General features: G+C 36.5%; 1 pseudogene across 1 annotated transcript; it reads left to right on the top strand.

Annotated features, from left to right (window-relative positions):
• Positions 1 to 279: 279 nt before the first annotated feature.
• On the top strand, positions 280 to 9733 carry LOC145085969 (uncharacterized; annotated as a pseudogene). Its single transcript, XR_013700256.1, has 4 exons — positions 280 to 3300; positions 4992 to 5657; positions 7209 to 7871; positions 8486 to 9733. The product of XR_013700256.1 is annotated as an uncharacterized LOC145085969 (transcript).
• The last annotated feature ends 17465 nt before the right edge of the window (positions 9734 to 27198 follow it).

Below are 27198 nucleotides of genomic sequence, written 5' to 3'. Positions count from 1 at the left end.
TAAAGTCTTCCATGTATTTTAAAATAATCATATTTTGGTATTTTTTTATAATTAATCAATGATAAACCATTTTCCTGATTCCTATTACTATATAATCTAGCTTTATTTTTTTAAAAACTTTATCTTTAAGTTCATTGTAGATTATGGGATGGACTTATATTACGATTACATCATCGGTCTATGGGACAAAGCTAATCAAACCTTACTCAATGCAATGAATCTAGGATGCATTTAAATGCCCAATCCATTACAAATTTTCATCCAATTTCATCTGACAAATTGTTGGTTACTATGTAGATACTTCCACAAAGAAGAATTTCCTGCAATGGATGTTGTCGGTGCCATTCTTAAACCAGTTGCCGAGACACTTATGGAACCTGTTAAGAAGCATCTAGGCTACCTCATTTACAGCACAAAACATGTGAGGGATATGAGTAGCAAAATGAGGGAGTTAAATGCAGCAAGACATGCCGAAGAAGACCACTTGGACAGGAACACTAGAACTCGTCTTGAGATTTCATCTCAGGTTAGGAGTTGGTTGGAAGAAGTAGAAAAGATCGATGCAAAAGTACAAACCGTTCCTAGTGATGTCGTCGCTTGTTGCAGTCTCAAGATTAGACACAAAGTCGGAAGGGAAGCCTTCAAGCTGATTGAAAAGATTGAAAGTGCCACAAGACAACACTCTTTGATCACATGGACTGATCTGCCCATTCCTTTGGGAAAAGTTGATACCATGAAGGCATCGACCTCCACACCATCAAGTGATCATCACGATGACTTTCAGTCAAGAGAAAAAACATTTAGTCAAGCACTTAAAGCACTTGAATCAAACAACACATCCCACATGATAGCGTTATGTGGGATGGGCGGAGTGGGGAAGACCACCATGATGCAAAGACTGAAGAAGGTTGCCAAAGAAAATAGAATGTTTGATTATATGGTTGAGGCAGTTATAGGGGAAACGACAGACCCAATTGCTATTCAACAAGCTGTAGCGGATTACCTTCGTATAGAGTTAAAAGAAAGCACTAAACCAGCAAGAGCTGATAAGCTTCGTGAATGGTTCAAGGCCAACTCTAGAGAAGGTAAGAATAAGTTCCTTGTAATATTTGATGACGTGTGGCAGTCCGTTGATCTGGAAGATATTGGTTTAAGTCCTTTTCCAAATCAAGGTGTCGACCTCAAGGTCCTGTTGACTTCACGAGATATAAATGTTTGCACTATGATGGGGGTTGAAGCTAATTCAATTATTAACGTGGGGCTTCTAACTGAAGCAGAAGCTCAAAGTCTATTCCAGCAATTTGTAGAAACTTCTGAGCCCGAGCTCCAGAAGATAGGAGAAGATATCGTAAGGAAGTGTTGCGGTCTACCTATTGCCATCAAAACCATGGCGTGTACTCTTAGAAATAAAAGAAAGGATGCATGGAAGGATGCACTTTCGCGTATAGAGCATTATGACATTCGCAGTGTTGCGCCTAAAGTCTTTGAAACGAGCTACCACAATCTAAGAGACGAGGAGACCAAATCCATTTTTTTAATGTGTGGTTTGTTTCCGGAAGACTTCAATATTCCTACCGAGGAGTTGATGAGGTACGGATGGGGCTTAAAGATATTTGATAGAGTTTATACGATTAGAGAAGCAAGAAACAGGCTCAACACATGCATTGAGCGACTGGTGCAGACAAATTTGTTAATTGAAAGTGATGATGTTGGGTGTGTCAAGATGCACGATCTGGTGCGTGCTTTTGTTTTGGGTATGTATTCTGAAGTCGAGCATGCTTCAATTGTCAACCATGGTAATATGTTTGGGTGGCCTGAAAATGATATGACCGACTCTTGCAAAACAATTTCGTTAACTTGTGAGAATATATCTCAGTTTCCAAGAGACCTCAAGTTTCCAAACCTAACGATTTTGAAACTTATGCATGGAGATAAGTCGCTAAGGTTTCCTCAAGACTTTTATGAAGGAATGGAACAGCTCCAGGTTATATCATATGGTAACATGAAGTATCCAATGCTTCCCTCGTCACCTCAATGCTCCACCAACCTTCGGGTGTTTCATCTCCATAAATGTTCATTAAGGATGTTTGATTGCTCTTCTATCGGAAATCTGTTGAATCTAGAAATGCTCAGCTTTGCTGATTCTGGCATTGACTGGTTACCTTCCACAATCGGAAACTTAAAGAAGCTAAGGTTACTTAGTCTGAGAGATTGTAATGGTCTTCGTATAGAACAAGGTGTCTTCAAAAATTTGGTCAAACTTGAAGAACTTTATATTGGAAATGCGTCTGGGTTTACAGATGATAACTGCAATGAGATGGCGGAGCGTTCAAGCCACTTTTCTGCGTTAGAATTCGAGTTCTTTAATAACAAGGCTGAAGTGAAGAATATGTCATTTGAGAATCTCGAACGATTTCAGATCTCAATGGGGTGCTCTTTAGATGGAGATATCAGTGAGAGTAGCCACTCATATGAAAACACGTTGCAGCTAGTGACCAACAAAGGTGAAATATTGGACTCTAAACTTAACAAGTTGTTTGTAAAAACAGAGGTTCTTTGTTTGAGCGTAGATGGTATGAATGATCTTGAAGACGTTGAGGTGAAGTCGACACATCCTCCTCAATCCTCTTCATTCTACAATTTAAGAGTCCTTATTGTTTCAAAGTGTGTAGAGTTAAGATACCTTTTAAAACTCCGTGTTGCAAAGGCTTTGTCAAATCTTGAGCATCTGGAAGTTTATGAATGCGATAATATGGAAGAACTCATACATATTGGGACTCGGGGTAATGGTAAAGAAACAATTACGTTCCCCAAGCTGAAGTTTTTATCTTTGAGTGGATTACCGAAGCTATCAGGTTTGTGCCATAATGTCAACATAATTGAGTTGCCACAACTCGTGGAGTTTCAACTTGGCAGCATTCCGGGTTTCACAAGCATTTATCCGAAGAACAAGTTCGAAATTGTGGTTCCATTGAATCGTTATTCAACATCGACTTGGATTGTGCTGGTGCAATTGGAGAAGAAGACAAAATCAGCAGCTTAAGAAGCATCAGAGTGAAGAATTTAGGGAAGCTAAGAGATGTGTGGAGGATAAAAGGTGCAAATAACTCTTGTCCCCTCGTCCGTGGCTTTCAAGCTGTTGAAAGCATAAGCATTAGGAGATGTAAGAGGTTTAGAAATGTATTCACTCCTACCACCACCAATTTTGATCTGGGGGCACTTTTGGAGATTTCAATAGATGACTGTGGAGAAAACAGGGGAAATGACGAATCAGAAGAGAGTAGCTAAGAGCAAGAGCAGGTATGGATTTCAATTTCACTTTCTTACTTAATTAAGGATTAAGCTCGTCTTTTGAATAAAAAAGGGGTGGGATGACTAAACTTGGGCATCAAAATTTGAAGGAAAACCTTACTAACCATTAAGTGACAAACCATTTCTTGACTTAATGTTGCAATACAAGTCATGTATAAAATTTACTAACTTTTTTTATTTTTTATTTATATATATATATATATATATATATATATATATATATATATATATATATATATATATATTTATAAAATGACTACAAAACATGATTTTTTATTATAGATCATATATAAATGTGACTAATTTTCATCACCTAACTTTAGTTAATAAATCACTAGAAATGTCACTAATTACTTTTAGTAAAAAATAACAAATTTAATTATCAACTAAAAATGTCATTTTCTAACAAAAAAATATTTGGCTCAAAAAAGCTCATAACCTGAAATAACTTAAAGTAAAAGGACATGACATTTAATAAGAGCAATTTTTATTTAAACATGATTTTGACCAAATATCACCAACAACTCTTAAGTTCTTGAATCAATTCAGCTTAAAACTCAACCAACATAATTAGATAGCTCAGAGCTAAAGCTAAATGCATGTATAAATTCCTTTCATCTTTTTTCTGGATCTTGATAGCAAGTGGAATGATTTCAACTTCAAATTGATAAAAATCCACATTATAGAGAGATTAGCTTGAAAACAAATGGTCCAGGTGGGTTTGGTGGATATGGTTGATGAATACAGAAGGGAGAGCTGATTTCAAAAACAAACAAACACATCTTGATTTCAAAGACAAACAGTAGGGGTGGAGATAAGAAAAGGAGGTGGGGAGTGGATTGTTGGTGGATACGATCGGTTCCATGGGATGTGGGGTGGATATTTATGGAGACTGGTGGCTTGGGGTGCCGGAGAACATGATCGATAGTGAGGAGGTTGGATGGTTTCTGGTGGGCCCAATTTCATTTATATAAAATAAGGGGTAAAATGGTCATTTTATAAGTATTTAACCGTCCTCTCTTAACGATGAAAGTCTCACAGACCAAGACCACAATGAAACCTTGTCATAAGGATGTTTTTTTATGTTGCAATTTTCATCTTCAGGGACAAGAACCACAGAAAAATGCTAATCACAAGGACCATTTTTGCAGTTTACTTTATTATTTTTCTTAATAATGATGGCCATGATTGAACCCATTCATCCTCTTTTTTTAATTTAATAAGGGGTACCAGTGTCAGCTTCTTATTCTTAACCGGCCAAAAAGGGCGACACTTAAAAGCATAGGGACTAAGGTTGTATGGAAATAGTTCGGTGACTTGGATGGGTAGCAAAATTTAGTAAACTTAACCCTTTAATTAACTACCGTAGCTTATTAACTCTATTTCAAGCCAACTCCATCTCTTGTTTGAAAATAATCCACATCTTAATTAAAATATATTTCATTGTTGCATTGGAGCCTATAACATCTTCTAATGAAGGTGAAGGATCCAACTATTTTTACTCTGTTGACAATTTCAATCATTTGCAAATGTTCCTTGAAAAATTACTTAATATCAAAATAATCTTATTCAAATCCAAAATTATAAGAGAGAATTGTGAATAGGTGTGGAATTATAAATCATTAAAACAATTCAGTACTAACGGTACTAATTACATGTGTTGGGATATATGTGTGCAGACTGATATTATGTCGAAGGAAGAGACATTAGAAGAAGTCACTGATACTAATATTTCTATTGTTGTATTCCCGTCCTGTCTCATACACTCTTTTCATAACCTCCATAAAGTTGAATTGTTCAATTATGAAGGAGTGGAGGTGGTGTTTGAGATAGAGAGTCCAACAAGTAGAGAATTGGTAACAACTCACCATAACCAACAACCGCCTATTATACTTCCCAACCTCCAGGAATTGTATCTAAGTGATATGGACAACATGAGTCATATGTGGAAGTGCAGCAACTGGAATAATTTCTTCACTCTTCCAAAACAACAATCAGAATCCCCATTCCACAACCTCACAACCATAACTATTAAGTTTTGCGGAAGCATTAAGTACTTGTTTTCACCTCTCATGGCAGAGCTTCTTTCCAACCTAAAGAAAGTCAGGATAGAAGATTGTTATGGTATTGAAGAAGTTGTTTCAAACAGAGATGATGAGGATGAAGAAATGACTACATCTACATCTACCCACACAACCACCATCTTGTTCCCTCATCTTCATTCTCTCTATCTATCTAGCCTGAAGAGTCTGAAGTGTATTGGTGGAGGTGGTGCCAAGGATGGGAGCAATGAAATATCTTTCAACAATACCATTACAACTACTGCTTTTCATGATCAGTTTAAGGTATGTTTTGTGAGTATACAATTACTTATTTAATTTCTTCATCAATATCCATTTTTTCTTTGCAATATTCTACAAAAATCACCAAATCACATATAGAAGATTTATACTTTTATTGCACACCCATTCAGTGGCAGAGCTAGATGGGGCGTTGGGGCTACAGTTGTACCCCCAAAATAAATTTTATATATTAAACTTTACATATTAATTTTCTATATGTAAGTGAGCTTAACTACCTTGCATCCCTAGCTCAAACCATTAAATCTTGCTGCCTTCTTTTTTTTTCTTCTCATGAATCGAAGTGATTGCTATCGAGAGTTTAGAGACAATAACAAGATCCGTATTCCACCATCCATTCGAAAACTTTTGTTAAAAAATACAATTTCAAGAGGCCTCATGTTTTCACCCATATTTTGATTGTTCAAATGTTATTTTAAATTTCGATTATATTTATACCCCCGTATTAGAATTTCCGGCTCCGTCACTGCACCCATTACCTACCATCCAAACTCAAGAATGTGATTTGGAGGCATAAAAAGTTCCATTTATTTGAACAAGTATTACCGTGTATTTATTATTTATCATAATTCATATCATTTACCGACAAGATTTCTTTTTTATTTTTTCTAATTAGAAAATATAAACATGTCTAATTACGTTTACCATTCTATGTGAATCCTCTGATGTTTTTGTAACCGAGCATCTTAGATTATTTTTCTTTTTTCATAATTGTGTTTTTGGACAATTTTTTCCTTTTTTAGCTGTAATTCCAACTGGTTATATATTCAATTCTTAATGTACATAATAATGCATTTTATACACACTATACAAAGATAATATGTTGGACCCGGTTTCTAAGTTTTAAATATAAATTTCACAAAGTAAATATCTATATCTTGGTTTTTATTTCTGGGGTAAGTATTTCTCCAACAATGGTTTGGTCATTATCATACTATGACCAATTCATCACATTATGAAATATCATTTAATTATCACGTTATGACCAGTTTAATAGTTACAGCTCTTAGGACTAAAGGTTAGTCATTAAAATTTAGGGGTCATTTATGTTATAACACAACTTGTTAACCCATTGTAAACTACAGTAATAATGATGTATGATGTAAGAGCCAGAAACTTACCCCAGAAATAAAAACCAAGATATAGATGTGCTCTAATCTAAACTGTAAGAAACAAAACAAAAGGCAGTAAGTATTTAGTTAAATGTAACTTAGTTTAGATATTAGGGGCCATCGGGCGACAGCCAGGTATTCAACAAATTATAATACTTTCCAAAACTAGTTTTTCTAAGCTTGCTGTGTGAAACATATGCTTTCTTGATTTAATTGAGTTTGCATTCCTATATTTTAGGTTGTAAAGTGGTATGTCTTTTATTGTCTCTTAAATAAATTCTGACGTTAATTTTAAAAAAAATTAAAAAAAAAAAACTACATTTTTGATGTGGAGAGCAATCATGGCATTTAGTATAATAAAAAAAACTAGATTTTGAATTAAATTTCTTAAACAAAAGCTGTGTCAATTTTCCATGTGTTCCAGTTTTTTCAAGCAAGTGGTGTTTCCTGGAGCTTATGCCAATACGCTAGAGAGATAATAATAAAATGGTGTTATGCATTGTCAAGTGTGATTCCATGTTATGCAGCAGGACAAATGCAAAAGCTTCAAGTGCTGAGAATAGAGTATTGCACAGGGATGAAGGAGGTATTTGAATCTCAATGCAACAAGAGTGGTTGTGAGGAAGGAATTCCAAGAGTAAATAACAATGTTATTATGCTTCCCAATCTAAAGATATTAGAAATCAGCAATTGTGGGGGCTTGGAACATATATTCACATTCTCTGCACTTGAAAGCCTGAGACAGCTCCAAGAGTTAAAGATATACGGATGTAGGTCAATGAAAGTGATTGTGAAGAAGGAAGAAGAAGATGCATCATCATCATCATCATCATCATCTTCTTCTTCTAAGAAGGTTGTGGTCTTTCCTCGTCTCAAGTCCATTGAACTAGAAGATCTACCAGAGCTGGAGGGTTTCTTCTTGGGGATGAATGAGTTCCGGTGGCCTTCATTGGACGAAGTTACCATCAAGAAATGCCCAAAAATGATGGTGTTTGCAGCTGGCGGGTCAACGGCTCCCCAACTCAAGTATATACACACAGAATTAGGCAAATATACTGTTGGAGAATCTGGACTTAACTTTCATCAGGTATATATTTCTTTAATTGGCATCACCTAATTAAGAAAGTAATCATGCCAAGTAAAATACATATTACTAGATTCAGTAGAAGTTCATGTTGTGCTAGACCACCATTCCATTAAAGTTCACATAAAATGGGAAAGGGTATTTTAGGTATTGTCTGTCAAAAAAGTTGTTATTGCAGGCTTTTTAGTACCTGGAAGAGCCTAGCATGATTATTCTCAATTTGCTTGTTTCTTTATCATTTTTCTTAGCCTAGCATGATTTTCAATGAAATCTTTCCCTGTTACTCCCATTTGATTGTTGTTCATCATGGTTCTAAGTGAGTTATTGGCTCATCTGTTACTTCTTTTGATTGTTATTTTCATAGAATGTTGTCACTTGAATCAAACTTTTCCATTTTCAACAAGGGCAAAAGCTAAAAAATAACCTACTTTATGAGATCAAAAATAGTAACCCTTTAATTGGATAACTTTTAGTTGGAGTTATAAGTACCATGCATTGTGATTAATAATTATAAATCTCTTGTATTTCATTAAATTTAGTATAACTTACATACACCATTTCAAATGTTTTTGTTTGACATATATATTCCTCTGGCGTACTCTATGTTGGACTTGCAGACCCCATTCCCAAGTTCACATAGTGCAACCTCCTACCCTGCTACTTCAGAAGGGATACCTTGGTCTTTTCATAACTTGATCGAATTAGATGTGAGATGGAATGGTGATGTTAAAAAGATTATTCCATCCAGTGAGTTGCTGCAACTGCAAAAGCTGGAAAAGATTAATGTAATGGGTTGTGTAGATGTAAAGGAGGTATTTGAAACTGCATTGGAAGCAGCAGGGAGAAATGGAAATAGTGGAAGTGGTTTTGATAAATCGTCACAAACAACTACTACTACTCTTGTCAATCTTCCAAACCTCACACAAGTGAAGTTGGAGGGTCTATTCAGTCTGAGGTATATATGGAAGAGCAATCAGTGGACAACATTTGAGTTTCCAAACCTAACAAGACTCTATATTGGTAGTTGCCAGAGGTTAGAACATGTATTTACTAGTTCCATGGTTGGTTGTCTACTGCAACTCCAAGAGCTACATATATGGGACTGTGGCCAAATGGAGGAGGTGATTGTTAAGGATGCAGATGTTTCTGTAGAAGAAGACAAAGAGAAAGAATCTGATGGCAAGACGAATAAGGAGATACTTGTGTTACCTCGTCTAAAGTCCTTGAAATTACAATACCTTCCATGTCTTAAGGGGTTTAGCTTGGGGACAGCATTTGAGTTTCCAAACCTAACAAGAGTTGAAATTTTTGAATGTGATAGGTTAGAACATGTATTTACTAGTCCCAAGGTTGTTAGTTTATTGCAACTCCAAGACCTACGTATATTCAACTGCAGTCAGATGGAGGAGGTCATTGTTAAGGACACAAATGTTATTGTACAAGCAGAAGAATCTGATGGCAAGAGGAATGAGATAATTGTGTTACCTCGTCTAAAGTCCTTGATATTAGAAGAACTTCCATGTCTTAAGGGGTTTAGCTTGGGGAAGGAGGATTTTTCATTCCCATTATTAGATACTTTGATAATCAATCAATGCCCAGCAATAATGACTTTCACCAAGGGAAATTCTGCTACTCCACAGCTAAAAGAAATAGAAACAAGTCTTGGCTCATTTTATGCAGGGGAAGACATCAACTCCTCTATTATAAAGATCAAATAAGAGGTAAACTAGATCTTTCTTCTTTTAATAATTCTTACATTACATTTGAAAAGTTTCATGTAAGTTTTTTTGTTATTGTCAACAACTAATTTTTTGCTTAAACTTTGGAAAATGGTTTTTCTTTTTCTCAAATAATAATTATTAACATGCCGTATGTCTAATGAGTAAAAGTAGAAAAAGTTTTGCTTATGAAAGTAAGTGAGTAGTTTAAAATCACATAAGGAAAATTGCAGTAAATAGCAACATATTTTACCCTCACTACCACCATGTGTAATATACTTTACAATTTGAAGTATTTCTTGTATTATTACTGAAGAAGTACATAAAAGAGTGACTATTTATGCTTTGACCCAATTTAACTTGTTTCACTTTCCTTGAGTTACTTAAACACAATACAATGTCAAAACCAATAATCATCAGCCTCATCTCTGTCTTTCATGAACCTTTTCCCCTCATCCAATGGGCTTGTTAATGTGGATAAATTGGCACATGACTAGGTGTACAAATCAACTAGACCTCCCACTCGTTTATCCATAGCATCCAAAGTGTAACAACATAAATATAATTTAGAAAGAAAAAACAGAGCAACAAAACAGGTAAAGATAAGTCCTTGATACCAGATTAAAAAGAAACAACTCTAAGATATAAATGAAATAAAAATTCTCCCGCCTGCTGATGATCTGCACTACAAATTAAAAAGAACAGGCTTTGAGAGGATCTGAAGCCCTGTGCTTCATCCAACAAAACAACTGCAGTTGGATCTCATCGGCTAATTTCATCGAATTAATGAATAGTTAGAATCATAGACATGAGATTTCCACATTAAATTATCAACTTCTTTTTATAAATTTCACTTCATTCTCATCATCTTTTCAAATAATTTAAACATTATTTATTCAGACGGGACTTGGTAGAGAAAAAAATACGGGTTGTTACTTCTGATTCAAAATAATTGCAAACAAAACAAAAAACAACTTTCTAAAAGAATCTTGAAAAGAGGAATTGGATTTTAAAAAGATTTAAGACTAAACATAACAGTTCGTTCACCAATTCCCTCGGATTCACATTCCATTGATAGATTCCATTCCATTCCATCCAAAAAACATTCCGCAAACCAAACACCCCCTTAATTATTGCTTTACATACCTCAAATTGAATGTCATTCGTTTTCAGGTGCCCTATATACTCCAACTTCATATTCAATGTTGCACAACCAGCCCAAAATTTCACCCTCAATAATCCCATAATATCTGCTACAGTCTCATTTTCAGGGCTCAAAATCGGATACTTGGACACCAATTCATCGTCTCTTTAATCTTCTTTTGAATCCTTTTTGAGAAGCATGTGGGTTTAACTCGAATCACAGAGGTCCAAACATCAATGCAACCTCTATAAAACCCTAATTCCTCACCATTTATGAACCCTGTTTTTAATCCAACTTCAGCTTTTCCCGAGGCAAAACCGGTGTGTGTCATAGCCTTCTTGGAAGTGGGTGTCTTCTAAATTTAGAGACGGGCCAAATATGTCATAAAGATTCATGATTTTCTGGAAGGGCGTAAAGATGAGAAAATGTGATTTAGTCAATGAGTAAAATGGTCATTTACTCTGGTTCAGACGATCTATTGAGTTGAGTCCAACAAACAAACAATTCTAGCACTACAAACAGAGTGGCCAAATATGTCATCAAGATCCGTACAGTATAAGTTTTCATGAAGGGCATAAAGAAAAGGAAATGTGATTTACTCAAGGGCAAAATGGTCATTTACTATCATTAAGAAAGATAACACACTTATTCCAGACACATCATTTATCCATGCAGCACTTAATAGGAAAAATAAATAAATAAATAAATAAGTGAAAACAAGAATAAAAAACATGCCCTCACTTCATTTAGGATAAGTTAACATAATCATGTTTGCAAAGAAGTACAAACAAGCAGGCACTCTAGAATTAAATTTCAGGAAAAAAAAATTTTAAAAATCCAAACTTGAATTCATAGCAAATCTGCCAGATCATGAATGCTAACCCAATTCACGAGATTGAAAAGCCAATCATATCATGGATTTGCTTCCACATTTACATTCTCTATGTCAAAATGAACCATTGAGCAAACGGAAAACTATCTATATAACAAAAAAAAAATCGAAAAGAAGCAGTTTATATGGTAGATTCAAGTGTTTTTCATTTTCTAAATAGCATTTGGTATAAACAAGACTGTAACAAGATAGCGTTATGACCAAGTATATTCATATGAACTATAGGGATAATCATGCTTAATTTAGAGTTTACAAAATTGAAAAACTCATAATGTCACAAAAACAAAAACCTAGAATTCATCCCAAAAATTAAGTCATGTACGTCTTAGATATAAAACATCATAAAACTAATAAAGTAAGTCAAGTAATTTGAGGTTTAAATAAAATTAAACAACAAGAATCGGTTTAACTTACTAGAAACTAGAGACCGGAAAACAGGATATTCAGAGTTCAGAAAGAGGGTCGATTCGAGAGAGGAAGATAGCTTTCCGGTGTGCATCAGTGGTCGAAAGTCGAAACTTGTGGAGAAGAGCGAGTCGGGACAGAGATGCGAGAGAACGAACAAACTCACCGGGTCACTGGAGTCTGTAGTCTCTGGGCTTTGTACGTTCGTGAAATTGTGATCATAGAAGAAAGGCTTTTTGAGTTATTGCTGATGGGCCTATGGGCTCCTCAATTATTTCTTTTAAATACTGGATCGACATTTGGATCCGCTTCATCTTAGTGCTATATTTTGGCGAGTGAAGAAAAATTAGGCAAGGAACAAAGACAAAAAGCTTGTTTTTTTTTTTTTTAAATATATTTTGATAGATTTGAGTGATTAATATTTTATCATTATTATTACTGAAAAAAATGTAATTTTAATATATTTTTTTAAAAAAATATTAGTTTGTCTTTTATGATATTTCTTTTTAGTTTAAGGAATTGTGATGTCAGTGTTTTAGAAAACACTGTAAAAACAAGGTTTGCCCAATCGGTCGAAACCCTTACCGACCATGCCCATCTTTCCATAGGAACCAAAATTTCTAGCTATGTCATGTAATGATCTTTCAAACAAATAGACAAACATTCGTTAGAGGTCCAAAATCATAATATGGGTCTAAAATCATAATATGGAAAAAAAAATCATAATCAATAGAGGACGAGAGTGATTCGAAAAATAGGAAAATAAAATGAAATCACCCTACAAGAAATATGTTTATTAGTGACGAGTTGGCGACAACTTTAGCAGCGACAGCCACCTTTCACATTAAATATTGATGTTAAAGCTACAAAACCACGATCTGCGTCAAAGGCGTTCTTTAACCCCTATCAGTCAAATCCAACGCATGTAAATGAGTACCGCATATATTATTAGCAACAACGTTAATGACGGCGATAGCTGTCACCGCTAATGCTCAAAAAGAGAATGCGGTACAAGTTCCCTTCAAAAGTCGTTGTTGCTAAAACCCTAGCATCGCCGCTAATGCTCTACGCAAATATACCCCTTTCTGTTTCCCGCTTTCCTCTATTATGTCCAACTATTTTCCTCTCATGACTTCCGACAAATTGCAACCATTTCATGCCACATTTTGATTTCGTTCCTCTATCACCAACGAGACAAGGCTGCCATCACCGACGATAAAAGCTATATTAGCAGTGATGCCTTCTTCATCACTGACGACATGACGACAGTGGCGGCGACTCAATGATTCTCCTCCCCTTTTCTATCTCTCTTATTTTTAGTGACTATTTACTGATTTTGTGTATTAAGCATTTTTTACCTCTAAAATCGGGTTATAACCATCGTTGTCGGATTTTCTGCCACCACAGCACCACCACAACATCACCATAATTCTAATTCCGTTCCACCACAGGTTCTATTCCGTTTCATGAAGTATTTTAATCTAGTGTTTCATATTGTATACATTATGTATGTATGTAATGTGTATCATGTGTGTATATGAAATAGTATGCATAAATGTATGTAATGTGTGTATATGTATGTATAAATGTATATGTTTACCTTGAAAATAGAAATTTTGTATGCTATAATGAAATAGTACAATGCTATAATGGAAAAATGAAAAAAAAAAAAAAAGTAGGATGTTATAATGTATATGCAAAATGTGTAGGATGTATGTTTAAGTGTATTTGTATGTATTTGTATGTACATATGTATTGACTGGAACATCACTTAACTTTTAAGGGTTTATTTGGAAACTACAATGTTATAATGGAAAAGCTACAAAACCATGATCCGCGTCAAAGGCATTCGTTAACCCCTATCCGCCAAATCCAACATATGTAAATAAGTACCGCATATACTATTAGCAATGATGTTAATGGCGGCGACAGCTGTCACCGCTAATGCTCAAAAAGAAAATGTGGTATAAGTTCCCTCCAAAAGTGGTCGCTGCTAAAACCTTAGCATCGCCGCTAATGCTTTACGCAAATATACCCCTTTCTGTTTCCCGCTTTCCTCTATTATGTCCAACTATTTTCCTCTCGTGACTTCCGAAAATTGCAACCATTTCATGCCACATTTTGATTCCGTTCCTCAATCACCGACGACAAAAGCTGTATCAGCGGCGATGCCTTCTTCATCACTCACGATAGTGGCGACAACTCAATGATTATCCTCCCCTTTTTCTATTTCTCTTCTTTTTAGTGACTATCTACTGATTTTTTGTATTAAGTAATTTTGACCTCTATAATTGGGTTAAAACCACCATTGTCGGATTTTTTGCCACCATAATTCTAATTTCGTTCCACCACAAGTTCTATTCCATTTCATGAAGTATTTTAATCTAGTTTTTCATATTGTATACATTATGTATGTATGTAATGTGTATGATGTGTGTATATGAAATAGTATGCATAAATGTATGTAGTGTGTGTATATATGTATGTATGAATGTATATGTTTACCTTGAAAATAGAAAATTTGTATGCTATCATGAAATAGTACAATGCTATAATGGAAAAAAAAGTAGGATGTTATAATGTATATGCAAAATGTGTAGGATGTATGTTTAAGTATATTTGTATGTATATATATATATATATATATATATATATATATATATATATATATATATATATATATATGTATGTATATTGATTGATTGGAACATCACTTAACTTTTAAGGGCTTATTTAGAAAGTACAATGCTATAATGGAAAAAAATGAAAAAAAGTAGGATGCTATAATTTATATACAATATGTGTAGGATGTATGTTTAAGTGTATTTGTAACATTCCATAATCCGTTTCGTCTTCCAATTCTTCTTTAATCCCTTCACCTATGCCCCCTTGAATCATATTAACCAAAGGTGAGGTAACTGTCATCCTCAAGCAAACATCTCGAATCGAAGCACTTGTCGTCGTACGGCTCAAAGCATCGGCCACCACATTGGCCTTCTCGGGATGATACAAAATCTCGCAGTCATAATTTTTCACCACATCTAACCATCTCCTCTGCCGCATGTTCATATTCTGTTGATCCATCAAATATTTCAAACTCTTGTGATCGGTGAAGATGGTGCATTGGACCCCATATAAATAATGCCTCCAAATCTTGAGGGCAAACACCACCGCCCCCAATTCCAAATCATGAGTGGGGTAATTCGCCTCATGAGGCTTCAAATGCCTCAATGCGTAAGCAATCACATGACCCCTTTGCATCAGAACAACTCCCAAACCCGAAATAGAAGTGTCACAGTACACCACAAAATCATCTAATCCCTTCGGTAGTGCCAAAATTGGGGCCTCGTATAACTTATGTCTCAAGGTCTCAAATGCCAATTGTTGATCTGGACCCCACCAAAAGGTCACACTCTTATTGGTCAAGCGGGTCGAAGGTACAACAATCTTGGAGAAATCCTTGATAAATCTTCGATAATACCCCGCCAGAACCAAGAAACTTCGAATCTCAGATGCGTTCTTCGGAACCTCCCAACGCATCACCGCCTTAATCTTGGTCGGATCCACCAAGATATCCTCTTGGTTGATGAAGTGCCCCAAAAATTGCACCTCACGCAACCAAAACTCGCATTGGAGAATTTAGCATATAGCCTCTCCTTCCTCAAGGTCTCTAACACCTCCCTCAAATGTTGCTCGTACTGCTCCTTGCATCCAACTCCATTAAGTCCTTAATGCATGAAGACATTTCACTCAAACTTTAGATCTTAGACATTTTAAGGGTCCTAAGGCATAAAGTTGGCAACTTTATGCCTTTTTCATGCCATAAATGCACCCAACAACCCATTCTTTCTCATGAAGACCTTTCCAAGGGTCTTAACTCATGCATGGAGCCAAAGAAGTCATGAAGATTGCCTTTTTATGATATAATCAAGCTAACGGACCTCATATCTATCCTTCCTAACCTCTGGAGTTGTCCAAACTCCCAAGAGAGGATTTATGGACTCAAAAGAGAACTTCTAGAAAAATCTAACTCAATAAACAACAAGGATAAGCAAGGAGAAATTTTTATACCTTCCAAAGCTTCCCAAGATACTCTAGATGCAGGATTCTCAAGCTCTTCCCACATTCAAGGATTGAACACCACTTCCTTCTTCTTGAAAACCTACTAGAATGGCCACCAAGAACACTTTAAGACACAAAACTCACACTCTCTTGCAAAACTAGGGTTTTAGGACGAAAAGAGACTATGGAGGCTAATTAGGGTAAGGTCCAAATGATATAAGTATGCTTAAATAGTGTTCGAGCTAAGAAATTAAGGTTTGGTCATTGGCCACGTCGCCCCGCATACATACTTGTACGCCAAACGTACGAGCCTTAGCCACCCGCTGCATGCACACGCGTACTCTAAGTATACGCATATGTACGGTCCCTTTTTGCCAAAATGAAATACTTTGAGAGTAAACAATGGAATACATGGATTGGAGTGTTACACTATATGTAAAATTAAATGTTTAATATTTACTATATGTATAAGACTAAGTCAGTCGAACCGCTAGTTCGCCCGATTCACGAAGCCGGTTTATAAGGGGGGTGTAAGGAAACTACCTATAAAATGGTAGTTGAATGGGTTTCCACTCTCACCCACGGCTTCCTTGATTAGTGGAGGGTCGTTAGCCGAAACTGGTTTGATAGGACAAATAATTCTTATTAATAAGTATAATGAATTATAAAGTAACTAAATTCTTTTATTTAATTCCCAATCTTGGTTACTTTAGGAAAAATGTGAATGTGATGCTAATCCATGAAATTTCACATTATAAGTCGTTAGTGGAGCGTGTGTGGTTAATCGGCACACTAATATGGACTAATAAAGGGTGGCAATGGGTGTCTCGTAAGTTATCATTGATTAATGGAGCGCGTGTGGCTAACTGACACATTAATGGGATAATCAATGACATCGAGAGTACTAAGTTAATTTCCATGGTTATTCATATCTTGTTTGTGATCCTCGGTATCCCAGTCACAAATGGAAGAACATAATCGAGATTAAACATGCCATTGAATAATTCAATAAATCTCAAAAGATCTAGGAATTTCATTAAAAACTTAATTTGTTCAAAATTTCGTTTTATGGTGAAATTGGTAAATCGTCATTTACGTACCTTTATTTAATTCACAATTAGATTACGACATCCATTTTCTATGTTGTAAATTATCTAGTTGGATCTTAGCTTCAATATTTATTTGGGTGTTATATTGGGGATTACTGCTATCTAACATATAACTTGTCCTTGTTCTCTTTTAGATGTCTATTCCCAATGATGCTTCTGGTTCCTCCAACAACAACAACTTCTCGCTTTTGAACATCTGCTCGAGGGTTACTTTTGATGGCACCAATTATAATGTTTGGATGCGTAACATCAAAATGACTCTTCGTTTTGAGGACAAAGAATATTTGCTTGAAAAGGAACTTCTCGAGATTGTTTTAGTTTTTGAAAATAATCAATTTCTCCCAAACGCCTTTGGACTTGTTTTTCAAAATTTTGAGTTTGTTTTTTTTTGCACAATTTCTTTCTAGAAGCTCTCTATTTTTGTCCGAAATATCTATTTCAAAGTTTCTAATATCATTGTTTTCAACCAAACATGTGATTTTAAAACCTTTTATCATATATAGTTTCCAATTTACTATGTTTCTTAAACTTTTTGTTAGATTTTCTTTAAAAAGAAAATATTTTCTCAAAATTCCATAATTTTTAATTGGATTTCGACTTGTTCTAGAAATTCCATAGTTTTTTTTTCGAAATTTGGAATTCTAGACCGAAATCCAAAATGTCATTAAAAAATTTACCTTTTATCAATATATATATATATATATATATATATATATATATATATATATATATATATATATATTGTATGGTATCCAAAATGCCATTTTATGGACTTGTTGGTTATATTAAAAAAAAAGTTGGGTTATTTTCTTTAACATTAAATCAAAATATGATTAGTTTAGTGAATATCCCAAAAACTTAATAGGTTTAGTTGTTTTTGTTTTTCTTTCTTAATTTTTTTAGTTAGTAGTTCGAGATTGTTTAAAAACAAATAACAAAACTAATGCACACCTATTTTTTATTAAAAGAATAAAAAAAATGCAAACCATCTATAACATTCTGTTTATTAAATAAATCAATATGTGAAATTAATAAATGAGTAATAGCCCTAAATTCGGAATAATTTCGCAAAGTGTTGGTTTCGAGGAGTTAATTGTACAATTTTAGAAGTTGAGGGTTAAAAGTATAAGTTCCAAAGTGATTTGTAAATATTTATGAAGTCAGAGACTGCTTGGTAAATTATTGAGACTTAAATCGAATAGATTTTGGGAAACAAGGGCTAAATGGTAAATTCTGGATTCAATTTGTAAAGATTTCTGAGGGCAGGGGCTATTTGGAAAATTTTGGACCTAAATTGTAATGAATTTATGGAATCAGGGGTTAAAAGGGAAATATTGGATTAAAGTTGAAGAAGATCTGGTGAGGAAGGACTGATCTTGTAAAAGTTTGAAAGTGGAATGAAACGCGGGTTATACCTGGTGCTCATTTCCATCACCATGTTACATTGCCAACCCTAACCCTAGCAAAAGACTTCAGTCGTCGTGTATGAGTTCCCAGCCGCCACCTATCCTTTCCTTGCTATTCCGATTAGACGAAGGTGTCGCCTGCTGCCCCACCGTTAAGCCTCGCCACACGCTACTGTCGGAGACGGGGTGAGAAGCTGGAAAGAGCCACTGGAACCCTCAGACGAAGTTGTGAACGTTGTTGTGAGTCATGGACGACCGAAAACACTTGGTAAGCGAGTTGCAACCTGATTTCTTCTTCTTCCTTTATTCTTCCGGCATGTTTGACGTGGGAACCGCCATTACCGCCGCTGCCGGCCTCAACCGCCTGTTCCGTCAACCTCGACACCGCCACCAGTCAAGGCGGTGGCTGATGGCTGCAATTCTCATTGCATTTTGCGTGTGATGTTGCTGGAATCGAGAAGATTGTTGGTCGGAGGATTTGGTGCACCACCATGGCAACCATCCATGGTGGCTGCCGTTTCTGACGTATCCCGCTGCCACCGGCCACCGTGGGAGGTGGTTGTGGGTGTGTTTATGGGTGTATTTATGGGTTTATGTTTGAGTGTAATTGTTGTTTTCGGTAATTATAAGTTTGAATGGGTGTTTGTATGGCCTGAAAACCCCCACCACCACCGTGAGGTGTTGGCTGCCGCCATGAGCCACCACCGACCACCAGTGCCCGAGGTGGCAGTGGGTGGTGCCCGATGTAACGTCCGTAGATCCGGGCTAGTCAATCTAGAGACAATAAGTGTCGAAAACGACTTTTTGATAGAAGATTATTTAGAATGAATAATCTTAATAAAAGTTGTACCATATGTCACAAGGGTTCAGTACATATAAAGAACGTCGGAATCCGAGTTATAATGAAGAAGTTATGGTCCATCGTTTGCCGACAAAACCAGCACGACACTGCACGACGTAAATAGTGAATTTACAATAGAGTGATTTTTAGCCTTAGAAATCTAAACGAAAGTCGTAGCATACGTTAAACCGAGAACGTGCATAAAAAGAACGCCCAAATCTGACTTTGTATGAGGAAGTTATGATTTTTCTAAGTTTCGGCTCGGCGGTACACAACCCGGAGTTCGAATATTAGATCGAGCGATTTTTAGCTGATACAACCTAAATGAAAATCGAAGATCTCGTTAATAGTAGCGTAACGATAAAAAGACAGACGAAAACGAACGTTGGATGGAGAAGTTATGAATTTTTAACAGACTATTCCTGTCCCAGCCTATTAAAAATATAACTTTAAAAATAAATTCAAAAATAGCCGACGAAGTCTAAACGAAAGTTGTAGACTACGGTCCCGCCTACGCATGGATATAAAGAATGTCGAAAACAGAGCTCGTATGCGAAAGTTATGAATTTTAGAAGTCGGGATGTAAATCTGCAAGTGCGATGATGGTGCACGATCTCAGCCTTCCCTTGCTCCCCAAGGTCTCGCACCTGATAAGGACACCTGGCCTCGCTACGCCTAGCGTCCGAGGAACGACCTGCGTACGAGAGGGGAACGTTGCACGGACTCGTTTACTTGGACCGAAGGCTAGCCACGATGCACCACTGAAGCTGTGACGCGTGTCTCTACGCCCCGCATAGATCCGAGGTACGCAGCACGTACTCAGCAGCCTCGCCCCTATAAATAGAGGTGTAAGGGTGGCCGGATAACTCACACCTTTACCCATCTCTTTCTCTCTCTAACATCTCTCTAAACTACCCCCCCCCCCCCAAAGCCTAGGGTACCCCCTAGCACCCAAAGGAAGCCTCGGAGCTCCCAAAGGCTCCGAGAAAAAGAGCTTTTTGGCTTGGAAACGCTGCACTAGTGAAGCCCAGTTTTTAATAAAAACCCGCTGTAAGTGAGCTACGCCTACACTATTTTAATATAGCTTTTATTTAAATATAGTAACATTATTAGGACATTATAATAATTATTTGGGCTATTATTGTGGATTATATAAGCGTCGTTATAATATCTTTTTAACCACTCGTGGTACGGGGAATCCGGTTTCAAGGGCCGCTTAGGTTGTTGGATTTCAGAAATGCTATATGCCAAAATGGTCATACCCTCTGGTGTTTCATGTCTGGCCCATTTCTGTACATAATGGATGAAAAGTATTGTGTTAACACTTATATAATATTAATAATAGCAAGATTATTAATTAGTCTTGGTGAATATTATATTAAACTCTAGTGGTAATGATACTAGGTTTTGTCGAAGGAAATTGTTTTAAGTAAACGAAGCGTTGTCCGAGTACATAATCACCACCTTTACAGGTGAGTGCATAGTTACTTTCATCTTACACATAGATATGAAGTATTTTACATGTGCTATGTGTGCATATTGTCTAAATACTTGTTATCTATGTTGGATGAAAGGTTTTATACATGTTTTAAATGATTTAAACTATATATGCATTTTATATCTACAAAATATGTTGGGTAAAACATGGGTAAATGAATGATGAAGGATGAAAGTTGATATAGAAGTACATTGGAAGTATGGACATAATGCCCTATAGGTAAACATTGGCAGCAATGGACTTAGTACCCTATAGATGAGCATTGGCAATTGCGTCACAACCTGTAGATGTTTTTGATCTACGAGGTACTTTATGTTGGATATAGTGTCTAAGTCCATAACTATATTTGGTATGTACTTGACCCGACCCAGCATGGTCCATTTGTGTTGCATGGCATCATAACAATTCGATAGACATAATGAGAAAAAAGGGCACTTATGGTTTATTAATATACTCCCTCCGTCCCAATATTATAGTCCATCTTTCCTTTTTGGTTTGTCCCAAAATAATAGTCCACTTCTAAAAATAAATAACATTTTTACCAAAATACCCTTCATTATTACTTAACCAACTAAGCATTTAATGGAACATTAAATGCAAAGTAAGGACAAAATTGTCATTTTATTGTATAAAGTTAGTGGTAATCAATGCTTCCTTAATCTGTGTGTTTTTTGTCTGTGGACAATAATATTGGGACGGAGGGAGTATTATAAGTTCTAATATATTAATAGTATTATTTAATTAGTATTGATCAAGAATTAATTTGGAATTAATTTTGTGAACCAAAGGAGACTAATTAAATATATGGGGCTTGATTTGTAAATCATTCATTCTTAAATAGTGGGCTTATGGTTCATGATTCACTAGATTGCGCTAGGACCCATTGGGTGCTCCATGGATGCTCTATGGAGGTTAAAACCCATGGATCACGAGGAAATGAAAAGCCATGCACATTAGGGTTTACATGGTGTAACCCTACATGTGGCACACTATATAAAGAGCCCCATAACTAGGAAAATCGGCACTATTGCAAGACTAGGAGGGCTAGCCGATTTTTGAGTGAAAGTGTTCTCTTCTCAAGTTATTCCAAGTGTTGTGGTGTTGTGTGAAGCATTTGAGGCATCACATTTGAGGTGCTAGGCTCACCAAGTCTCAAAGGAATCCAAGCTACTAAAAGGTATGTTATTCTACTTAAAATTTGTATTACAAGTACCCCATAACATGCTAGTTAGGATGTAAACCTTGGAAAACCAAATTTACATGTATATTAGAGAAAACATAGATCCAAGATTTCTAGGGTTGCATGTACGCAATAGGAGTTTTAGAATGCTCAAAACCCATCAACGGTATCATATTAGGCTTGTTTTCTGTATACTTGATGCAAATGCTTGAAAAAGGTCAAAAAATTGTTCACTATTCAGTGAACTCGCCGAGTTCATGGGGGAACTCGACGAGTTCATGTGTATGTTCATGCTACTCGTCGAGTTAGTTCATGTACTCGACGAGTAGAAGGCCCTGTGTGCAGATTTTCGAGTTTTGCTGCTAGAAATCGACTAGAATCATTACCTTAAACTATTTTGAACTTATAGAACCTGTTATTGATATGGTAATGATTATGTTAATCCATTTTCAATGGTTATTATCAAAGTTTCAAGTTTTATACGTGTTAATATGATTCTTGAAATTATTGTTTATACTTATGAGTTTTAAAAGATCATATGAATTATTTGTAACTTGCTTGTTAGTATAATTCTTGATCTTAATGCCAAATGATGGAGTCTATAATTTGTCCTCAAGTTATAGATTACCAAAAGTCACTTCTTTAAAAGTGTTATTAAAGAATACGGAGTTACATAAAATGAAGAGTCTTCATTTTAATGTACAATTAAACTCATAAGTTATAAAATGAAAAGTCTTAAATAGTTTCAAATCTTGCCCTCAAGTTTTGGAATTTGTAAAGTCTTACATTGTAACGCCTGTGTTTCCGGGCTTGCCATTTGTAGCAATGTAATAGTCTAGGTTAACCTTTGTAACCCGTTTTGAAATAATAATAATGTATTATTTGAGTATTATGTGTTATTTGCTTAATTGCTTAATTATGTGGTTTGATTAATTAAGAATAAAATAAGCGTCAAAATTTAAGTGTAAAATAAACTTAATATCTTTGGATAGTGTTGTAGTATTTGAAACGAGGTTTCCGAATATATATAGAACGCCCAAATCTGACTTCGTATGAGGAAGTTATGATTTATCGAAGTTCCGGCTTAGCGGTATACAGCCTGTTTTACTCGATTTGAGATCGAGCGGTTGTTAGCCGAAGCAATCTAAATGAGAATCAAAGATCTCATTGTTGGTATTGAAACGATAAAAAGTTAGGCGAGAACGGACGTCAAACGAAGAAGTTATGAATTTATAACGAAAGTTTCTGTCCCGGCCTATTAAAAATAATTAATAAAAATAAATTCAAAATTAGCCTACGGAGTCTAAACGAAAGTCGTAGAGCGTAGTCTCACCTTCGCGTGGATATAAAGAACGTCGAAAACGGAGTTCGTATGAAGAAGTTATGAATTTCCGAAGTTTATTAATCATTTTGTATTTATTTTTAATTCAAAATTCGGAAGTATTATCCGAACGAGTCATTGATCTGATCTGAGGTACGCGCCGCGTACTCGAGTACGCCCCGCGTACTCCGAGGGATGTCGACACTCGCACTCGAGCACTTCGGATACGTAAGCAATGACGTTTTGGGCAGTACGCCCCGCGTACTCCGAGGCTCCAGCCTCTATATAAAGGATCCGAAGGCAGCCTCATTTCTTGTTCATTTTCTTCTCTTCTCTCTAGTCTTTTGCATTGTTTTTCGTGCCGAAGCTACCCCGAAGCCCCGGTATCATACTCTAGCTCCGAGGCAAGTCCCGAGATCCCGAAGATCCCGAGAAGCGCGGTTCCCGAGTCGAAGCTCTGCCCACGAGAAGTTCGATTTTCGAGGAGATCTTCCAGATCTGCTGAGGAATACTACTTCTATAAGCCGTAGTGCTGTCGGATCGTCTTCTGATCAAGTGAGTGTGTAGTTATTTTCCAAATACAATAATACGAAGTATTATATATAAAATACGTGTTATGTGTATATATTTGGTTGTGTTATGTGTGAATGAGTATTCACTCTCTTCTATCTTACAGATCTGCTTATTTCTTTATGAGATATGTGTTATGTGTGTTGTGCCTCATCTGTTATGTGATATATGTGTTGATTAAAGCATGCTATACAGGTTTTCTTTAAACTATGTATACAAATGTATATTTTTATCTACTAATATGTTGGGTAGAATATGGGTAGACAGTTGGTGTGTAATAAACAGATGAGAGGCCTCGTTGTTGTTTGATTGAGTCATCTAGCGGAGTTTAGATGACGACCACTGGCTATTCTAGACAGTCTTGTGGAAACATTAGCAGGTTCGCCACCTATAGGTGTTAATGAACTTGGGTGTTCATTCGCTGTACTCCATCCCCCTCATGGTTGCCTTATTTGACTTATATTGCTGAGGTACCCCCGAAGCATGTGTTGTCGCCCCGATGAAATATTCTTAGACTAGGTCCCTTATGTTAGTTGTTTTAGGGACATTAAAGTGAGAATAACGGGAATGGGTAATTGGGTTATTGTTGGTTGGTGAAAATTAAATATGATATTTATTGTGGGTTGAAAACCCTATATGCTCACCAGGCTCCCAAGCCTGACCCACTCAGTTTTAAATTGTATTACAGGTAGTGGCGGAAGGGCATGAGATGGATGAACCATCAAGTTGTTTTGTTTACAAGTCTGCATATGTTTATATTTGTTATATGACTTGTAATGTATTCGTTTATGCTTATTGGTCTGTATCGGAACATGACACCCCGAGTTTTGATTATAATGAAAATACATTTCTTTTATGAAATGCTTCGGTAAACAATGTTTTATCATGTTTTGTTTTTGGGAACAAATTCCGCAACTCTTTCAAATCAAAAGGATTTACTCTGAAAATATTTAAAAGCATAAATGAAAATCGGTCTTTTCTGGCCGAGATTTTGGGGATGTCACAGTTGGTATCAGAGCATTAGTTTAAGCGAACTAGGAATTTGTTGGATTTCTAGACTTAAACTTAGAATGCTAAGTGAAGTTTTGAGATGTGTGTTTGTTGTGATTTAGAAACGAGCACTAGTTTATTTTAGGAAAGTTGCCTAAAATGCTTTATGTGCTAAATGTTATATGTTGCCATATATGATATTATTTGTTCGGATCTATGGTCTGTTGCCGACCGGATCTAGAAACCTTATGTGTGTAGGATTCTAAGCGTACATCTACGATATTAGAACTAGCATGTAAACGTTTCGGAGTGATAAGGATGATTTGAATATCTATCATGATTGAGGATCTAATTTAACCTTATTCGGTGTGTAAATCAAAATGGTGAGAACAAGAAGTGGAGTTGGAAATGCTGACGAAAACAGGAATCAACCACCAATGATTGAGCCAATACCTGTCGTAGCAGCAGCACCTGAGCCAATAACCATGGCTGGTGTGCAATTGATGATTCAGACGATGTTGGATCGTCAGATGGATGAAACTAGACGGTTGCTTCAACAAAATCGTGAAGAACTGTCGATTCATGTGGAAGAGCCTGAATTAAATGAAGGGCACTCGGAAGGTGGAAACTTCAGTGGGTCTGTTGGTCCAGCCAACCCACCGATAGTTAGGCAAGATAACCATGATGGAAGGAATGATGGAATGGGATGCAAGTACAAGGACTTTCTAACTTGCAAACCATCGACCTTCAATGGAAAGGAGGATCCGATTGGGGTTATGGATTGGATCTCCGAAATGGAGCTAGCCTTCATGACGTGTGGCTGCAGAGGCAAGTTGCAAACTATCTATGCCGTGCATCAATTCCGAGGTGGAGCCGTTCGTTGGTGGAACACTCTAGGGAAGACCTTAAACCCTAATGAGCCACTGCAATTGTCATGGGCAGAGTTCTTGGTGCAGTTCAAGCGCAAGTTCTGCTCGGCTCAAAATCTGTTGGAGTTGGAGAATAAGTTTTTGACATTGACAAAGGGTAGCATGTCAGTTGATGAGTACACCAATAACTTCACCGATAAGTTGGAGTTTGCCTTGCGTATCGTTCCAGACGAGCTGACAAAGGTGGATCGGTATGCGAAGGGACTTCCATGGGAGTACGAGGTGCCAGTACGTCAGGCACTTACTCTAGAGGCAGCTATCTGGGCTGCCAAGTCTGTGGAGAACATGATCAAGGGGAGAACCACCGTCAAGGTTGAGGTTGGTGAGAAAAGGAAGTTTGAAGGAACATCTGGTTCCAGTAAGAAGAGCAAATTTTCGAAATCTGATTCGAAAAAGTTTGGAGGAAAAGGAGGCGAAGCAAAGTGGTGTGATAAGTGTAAGAAAAAGCACTTTGGGAAATGTAGCGAGGATGTGACCTGCTACAAGTGTGGAAAGGTTGGACATTTTGCCAATGAATGTCTGAACAACAAAAGGATGTGTTTTGGTTGCAATGAAGAGGGGCATATTTTGAAAGACTGTCCGAAGAAGAAGGAGGCAGCTAGGCCCAACATTCCACCAAAGCCGAAGGCGAGAGCCTTCCAGATGACACTTGAGGCTGCGAAAGATGAAGCTGATGTCGCTTCAGGTACCTTTCTCGTAAACGAATTACCTGCTCATATATTGTTTGATTCTGGAGCCAACTACTCCTTTATTTCGCATGAGTTTGGTAGAAAGCTAGCTTTGCCTATTGATAGACTAGATCATGCTTTATTAGTCGAAGTAGCTAGTGGCAAGTTTGTACCTGTTAGCCATCGTATGAAAAACGTCTCGATCGACCTTAATCGGAATAAGTTTCACGAGGCGTTATTGCCTATCGAACTTAATGGTTTCGACATCGTCTTGGGAATGGATTGGCTTAGCGCCAATGATGCCGAAATTTTATGCAAGAAAAAGATAGTTAAAGTAAACCCGCCTAGGAAAGATTCGTTTATGGTGTATGGGGACAAACGCAGAGTGAATTCTGGAATCATTTCTCTAATGAAAGCCAGAAAGTGTTTGACCAAGGGATGTACATCATATTTAGCATTCGTGATTGATGCTAAGAAGGAAAAGAAGGTGATGCAGAGTATTCCAGTGGTGTGTGATTATCCGGAAGTATTTCCCAAAGATCTTCCTGGATTACCACCTGATAGACAAGTGGAGTTTAGAATAGACTTGTTACCAGG

Source organism: Lactuca serriola, chromosome 2 (genome assembly GCF_051521515.1).
Source record: "Lactuca serriola cultivar US96UC23 chromosome 2, Lser_US96UC23_V15, whole genome shotgun sequence".
In the NCBI taxonomy this organism is placed as follows: domain Eukaryota; kingdom Viridiplantae; phylum Streptophyta; class Magnoliopsida; order Asterales; family Asteraceae; genus Lactuca; species Lactuca serriola.
This window is presented reverse-complemented; position numbering and strand designations above follow the sequence as displayed.